Source organism: Rattus norvegicus, chromosome X, assembly GCF_021556685.1.
Source record: "Rattus norvegicus strain SHRSP/BbbUtx chromosome X, alternate assembly SHRSP_T2T, whole genome shotgun sequence".
NCBI classification, from domain to species: domain Eukaryota; kingdom Metazoa; phylum Chordata; class Mammalia; order Rodentia; family Muridae; genus Rattus; species Rattus norvegicus.
Window position 1 is genome coordinate 88,459,804 of NC_141554.1, and position 7,562 is coordinate 88,467,365.

Genomic DNA, 7,562 nt, shown 5'->3' on the forward strand with positions numbered 1-7,562 from the left:
ATAGATCCATTCTAATCACACTGTACAAAGCTTAAGTCCAAGTGGATCCAGGACCTCCACATCAAACCAGATACACTCAAACTAATAGCAGAAAATGTGGGGAAGAGTCTCAAACACACAGACACTGGGGAAATTTTTCTGAACAAAACAGCAATGGTTTAGGCTTTAAGATCAAGAATCGACAAATGGGACCTCATAAAACTACAAAGCTTCTGTAAGGCAAAAGACACTCTCATTAGAATAAAACGGCAATCAACAGATTGTGAAAAGATCTTTACCAACCCTACATCTGAAAGAGGGCTAATATCCAAAATATACAAGAACTCAAGAAGTTAGGCTCCAGAGAGCCAAATAACCCTATTAAAAATGGAGTACAGAGCTAAAGAAAAAATTCTCAGCCGAGGATTATCAAATGGCCTAAAAGGACCTAAAGAAATGTTCAAAATCCTTAGTCATCAGGGAAATGCAAATCAATTGAATCCTGAGATTCTACCTCACACCAGTCAGAATGGCTAAGATAAAAAAATTAGGTGACAGCAGATGCTGTCAAGGATGTCATGAAAGAGGAACACTCTTCCATTTTTGTTGGGATTGCAAACTGGTACAAGCACTCTGGAAATCAGTCTGGAGGTTGCTCAGAAGACTGGACATTCTACAACTTGAGGACCCAGCTATACCTCTTCTGGGCATATACCCAAAAGTTGCTCCAACATACAACAAAGACACATGCTCCACTATGTTTATAGCAGCCTTATTTATAATAGCCAGAAGCTGGAAAGAACCCAGATGCCCTTCAACAGAGGAATGGATACAGAAAATGTGATACATCTACACAATGGAATACTACTCTGCTGTCAATGGAATACTACTCTGCTGTCAAAAACAATGACTTTATGAAATTCATAGGCAATTGGATGGAACTGGAAAATATCATCCTAAGTGAGGTAACCCAATCACAGAAAAACACACACAGTATGCACTCATTGATAAGTGGATATTAGCCAAAAACTTGAATTACCCAAGATGTAATCCACAGACCACAGGAAGCTCAAGAAGAAGGATGACCAACATGCAGATGCTCCCACTCCTTTTTTTCTTTTTTTTTAATTTAGAGAATACTTTATTAGTTTTTGTAATCAAACCCACGTATATAAGACCTTACATATTTAATACAGTGTGTTACCCCTGTACAAATGGAAAAAAACTTAAGTTCAACATTTCTAGACCAATATGGCTGTTAATTTCTGTACAGTGCCAACTCAACACAGTAAACGGGGATACTTTTTTCCAAAGTTGACAGCACAGGTAAAGTTTCAAAAAATTCAAATTATATATCTGTATATATATATATATATATATATATATATATATATATATATATATATATTTATATTTATATAAAAAGACCAATAATAGCAGTGTGTTATGCATCAACAGCAGCAACAGCTTTTCCAGGTTCTGCAGTCATCTGAACAAAACTGTAGAGACATCCAGCATACTCCATTAAAAAAAAAAAGTAAAAAAACAAAACCCGAGAAAACAGCACAGTTCTGTTACTCTTGTGGTACCTGGCACCATTTTTTTTTAAATTAGCTCTCAATCATCATCTGGAAAGAAAACATTCTGAGCAACATCATTAAAATCAGCTCTGATAAAGCACGGTCACTACTACGTATCATAAAGCAGGTACAAGCTATTTTACATCCACAGAGGTATGATACAGTACTGTCCTACATCTATAATACTAGAGGATACAATTTAAAAGGCATTATTTGAGACTTGATTCTACTTTTCCAGCAGAGGGCCCAAAGGATGGTGTGACACAGCTTTGTAAAGAAACATACTCTAGACAGGATTTCCTTTCATTAGTGGCACAGTTCTAAGGATTCATTATCTCCATGAATGTCAGCTAAAACCGTTATTAAAAAAATGAAATATCCCTAGAACAAAACCGTATAACCACCGGATTCACATGAAGATGACCTAGTGGAGACAAGCTGGACCTCACCTTACCAACAAGCTATCAAATCTGTTATGTTTAAACAGTGAGACCTCCAAGGAAGGAGATGCCAAGTAGTGCTTCAAAGCTTCGGACCACAATCAAACACAGCATCCTTTTCAACAGAAGCAGAAGCTTATCTGAATATGCTCATGGATGCTGACATCAACATTTAATCATCTCCTCACTCATCCAGGAAGAAGGGGTGATCAGTTACTACTGTACTTTATTGTGTTCAACCAAATCACCATGTTACAAAAATAGCAAGCTGCCATAATAAAAAATAAGGCTCCTCTATCCAGCACCAGACAGCATCATTTTACTTTCAAGCCTAGAAATTGCACACTTGTATATAAACCAATCGAAGATGAGGATTGAGAGTTCATCTTGGTGGATTTTTCCTTTGATGAATATGAAGTGTCCTTTCTTATCTTTTTTGATGACTTTTAATTGAAAATTGATTTTATTTGATATTAGAATGGCTACTCCAGCTTGCTTCTTCTGACCATTTGCTTGGAAAGTTGTTTTCCAGCCTTTCACTCTGAGGTAGTGTCTGTCTTTGTCTCTGAGGTGTGTTTCCTGTAGGCAGCAGAATGCAGGGTCCTCGTTGCGTATCCAGTTTGTTAATCTATGTCTTTTTATTGGGGAGTTGAGGCCATTGATGTTGAGAGATATTAAGGAATAGTGATTATTGCTTCCTGATATATTCATATTTGGATGTGAGGTTATGTTTGTGTGCTTTCATTCTCTTTGTTTCGTTGCCAAGACGATTAGTTTCTTGCTTCTTCTAGGGTATAGCTTGCCTCCTTATGTTGGGCTTTACCCTTTATTATCCTTTGTAGTGCTGGATTTGTAGAAAGATATTGTGTAAATTTGGTTTTGTCATGGAATATCTTGGTTTCTCCATCTATGTTAATTGAGAGTTTTGCAGGATACAGTAACCTGGGCTGGCATTTGTGTTCTCTTAGGGTCTGTATGACATCTGTCCAGGATCTTCTGGCCTTCATAGTTTCTGGCGAAAAGTCTGGTGTGATTCTGATAGGTCTGCCTTTATATGTTACTTGACCTTTTTCCCTTACTGCTTTTAATATTCTTTCTTTATTTTGTGCGTTTGGTGTTTTGACAATTATGTGACGGGAGGTGTTTCTTTTCTGGTCCAATCTATTTGGAGTTCTGTAGGCTTCTTGTATGCCTATGGGTATCTCTTTTTAGGTTAGGGAAGTTTTCTTCTATGATTTTGTTGAAGATATTTACTGGTCCTTTGAGCTGGGAGTCTTCACTCTCTTCTATACCTATTATCCTTAGGTTTGATCTTCTCATTGAGTCCTGGATTTCCTGTATGTTTTGGACCAGTAGCTTTTTCCGCTTCACATTATCTTTGACAGTTGAGTCAATGATTTCTATGGAATCTTCTGCTCCCTAGATTCTCTCTTCCATCTCTTGTATTCTGTTGGTGAAGCTTGTATCTACAGCTCCTTGTCTTTTCTTTTGATTTTCTATGTCCAGGGTTGTTTCCATGTGTTCTTTCTTGATTGCTTCTATTTCCATTTTTAATTCCTTCAACTGTTTGATTGTGTTTTCCTGGAATTCTTTCAGGGATTTTTGCGATTCCTCTCTGTAGGCTTCTACTTGTTCTCTAAGGGAGTTCTTTATGTCTTTCTTGTAGTCCTCCAGCATCATGATCAAATATGATTTTGAAACTAGATCTTGCTTTTCTGGTGTGTTTGGATATTCCGTGTTTGCTTTGGTGGGAGAATTGGGCTCCGATGATGCCATGTAGTCTTGGTTTCTGTTGCTTGGGTTCCTGCGCTTGCCTCTCGCCATCAGATTATCTCTAGTGTTACTTTGTTCTGCTATTTCTGACCGTGGCTAGACTGTCCTATAAGCCTGTGTGTCAGGAGTGCTGTAGACCTGTTTTCCTCTTTTTCAGTCAGTTATGGGGACAGAGTGCTGTGCTTTCGGGCGTGTAGTTTTTCCTCTCTACAGGTCTTCAGCTGTTTCCTGTGGGCCTGTGTCTTGAGTTCACCAGGCAGGTTTCTTGCAGGGGAAAAGTTGGTCCTACCTGTGGTTCCAAGGCTCAAGTTTGCTCGTGGGGTACTGCCTAAGTCCTCTCCACGGCGGCAGCAACCGGGAAGATCTGCGCCGCTCTTTCTGGGAGCCTCCATGCACCAGGGTTCCAGATGGCGTTTGGTGTTTTCCTATGGCGTCTGGATGTGCACAGAGTGCATTCTCTTCTGGTTTCCCCTAGCTTGTCTGCCTCTCTGAAGGTTTAGCTCTCCCTCCCACGGGATTTGGGTGCAGAGAACTGTTTATCCCGTCTGTTTCCTTCAGGTTCTGGCGGTGTCTCAGGCGCAGGGGTCCTGCTGCTCCTGGGCCCTCCCCTACGGGATCCCAGAGGCCTTATACAGTTGCCTCTTGGGCCAGGGATGTGGGCAGGGGTGGGCAGTGTTGGTGGTCTCCTCCGCTCTGCAGCCTCAGGAGTACCCACCTGATCAGGCGGTGAGGTCTCTCTCCCACGGGGTTTGGGAGCGGAGAACTGCTGCGCGCTCCCACTCCTTCTTAAAAAGGGAAAAAAAATCCACAGGAGGGGATATGGAAGCAATGTTTAGAGCAGCAACTCAAGAAATGGTCATTCAGAGCCTGCCCCACAGGTGGCCCATATATATCCAGCCACCAAAACTAGATAAGATTTATGAAGCAAAAAAATGCATGCTGAAAGGGACCGGATATAGATCTCTCCTGAGAGACACATCCAGAGCATGTCCAAATCAGAGGTCAATGCTAGCAGCAAACCACTCACCCGAGAACAGGACCCCCTTGGGGAGAATTGGAGGAAGTATTGGAAGAGTTGAAGGAGCTTGCAACCCCATAAGATCAACAATGCTAACCAATCAGTGCTTCCATTGACTAAACCACTACTGACAGAATATACATGTACTGACCCAGGACTCCAACTGCTTATGTAACAGAGAATAGCCTTGTTGAGGCACCAGTGGAAGGGGAATTCCTTGGTTCTGCCAAGGTTGGACCCCCAGTGCAGGGAAATATTGGGGGTGGGCAGTAAGGGAGATGTATTGTGGGAATACTCGTATAGGGGAAGGGGAGGGTAGGTGAAGGGGTGGTGGCTTATGGACAGGAAACCAGGAAGGGGAATAACATTGAAATGTAAATAAAGAAATATATCTAATAAAAGATTTTTAAAAAGCTATTCCATCTAAAAAAGAAATTATAAAATATTATTGAAATCATAACTAAATTTTATGGCCAAGATTATTGTCTGATGCATTAGGTGTCTACACTTGGAATCATCTTACAGGAAGACAGACAAAAACTCAAGGCTAGCTACTAGTTCTAGCTAAAACAAATTTTCAATTCCTTTTCAAACTAACCTGTTTACTAAACAAAACCAAAATCAAGGAGCAAGACACATTGGTACAGGATTGGAAATTCAGCATTCTGGAGACAGAGAAATGATGATTGCTACAAGACTACTTGGCATCATCAGAGCTCAGTTCTCCCACCAGAGCAAATCCTGGATATCCAAATACACAGAAAAAGTAAGATTTAGATTTGAAATGACATCTCCTGATCATGATAGAGGCTTTTAAAAATACATAAATAACTCCCTTAAAGAAATATAAGAAAATGTAAGTAAACAAGTAGAAGCCCTTAGAGAGGACACAAAAATCCCTTTAAAAATTACAGGAAAACAAAACTAAACAGGTGCTAGAATTGAACAAAACCATCCAGGACTTAAAAATGTAAATAGAATCAATAAAGAAAGCACACAAGGAGACACCTCTGGAGATGGGAAACCTAGGAATGAGTCATAGATGCAAACATCACCAACAGAATACAAGAGATAGAAGAGAGAATCTCAGGGGCAGAAGTAAACATAGAAAACATTGGCATGTCAAAGGTAATATAAAATGCAAAAGGCTCCTAGCCCAGAAAATCCAGGAAATCCAAGAAACAATGAGTAGATCAAACCTAAGGAAAATTGGTATAGAAGAAAGTGAATACTCCCACCTTAAAGGACCAGTAAATATCTTCAATAATATTATAGAAGAAAACTTCCCTAACCTAAATAAAGTAATGCCAAAAAACATATAAGAAGCCTATAAAACTCCAAATAGATTGAACCAGAAAAGAAATTCCTCCCATCACATAATATTCAAAACATAAAACACATAAAACAAAGAAAGAATATCAAAAGCAGTAAGCAAAAAAGGTCAAGAAACATGTAGAGTCAGACCTATCCGAATTACACCAGACTTCTCTCAAAAGACAATGAAAGCCAGAAGATTCTGGACAGATGTCATACAGACACTAAGAGAACACAAATGCCAGCCAAGGCTATTATATCCAATAAAACTCAGAATTACCATAGATGGGGATACCAAGATATTCCATGACAAAACCAAATTTACATAATATCTTTCTACAAATCGAACTCTATAAAGGATAATACATGGAAAATACCAACACAAGGAGGAATTCTACACCCTAGAAAAAGCAAGAAAGTAATCCCTTTACAATGAAACCAAAAGAACAGAGCCACACAAATGTAATTCTACCTCTAATAACAAAAATTAGAGGAAACGGCAATCACTATTCCTTAATATATCTTAACATCAATGGAATCAATTCCCGCACAAAAGACATAGACTAAGAGACTGGATACATAAAGAGGACCTAGCCTTTTGCTGCATACAGGAAACATACTTCAGAGACAAAGACAGACACTACCTCAGAGGGAGTGGCTGGAAAATAACTTTCCAAGCAAATGGTCCAAAGAAACAAGCTATAGTGGCCATTCTAATATTGAATAAAATTGACTTTCAACCAAAATTATCAAATAAGATAAGGAAGAATAGTTCATATTCATTAAAGGAAAAATCCACCAACATGAACTCTCAATACTAAATATCTATGCTCCAAATTCAAGGGCACCTGCATTTATAAAAGAAACCTTACTAAAGCTCAAAGCACACATTGCATCTCACACAATAATAGTAGGAGATTTCAATACCCCACTCTCATCAATCATCATGGAAACAGAAATTAAATAGTGACATAGAGAAACTAAAAGAAATTATGAACCAAATGGATTGAACAGATATTTATAGAACATTTCATCCTAAAACTAAAGGATATACCTTATTTTAAGCACCTCATGGTACCTCTCCAAAATTGACCATATAATCAATCACAAAACAGGCCTCAACAGATACAAGAAGATTGAAATAATGTCATGCATCCTATCAGATCACCATGGACTATGGCTGATCTTCAATAACATCAAAAATGACAGAAAGCCCACATATTCATGGAAGTTGAACAATACTCTACTCAATGATAATTTGCTCAAGGAAGAAATAAAGAAAGAAATTAAAGACTTCTTAGAATTTAATGAAAACAAAGGCACAGCATACCCAAATTAATGAGACACAATGAAAGCAGTGCTAAGAGGAAAACTCAGAGCTCTGAGTGCCTGCAAATAGAAACAGGAGAGAGCATATACCAGCACCTTGACAGCACACTTAAAAGCTCTAGAATAAAA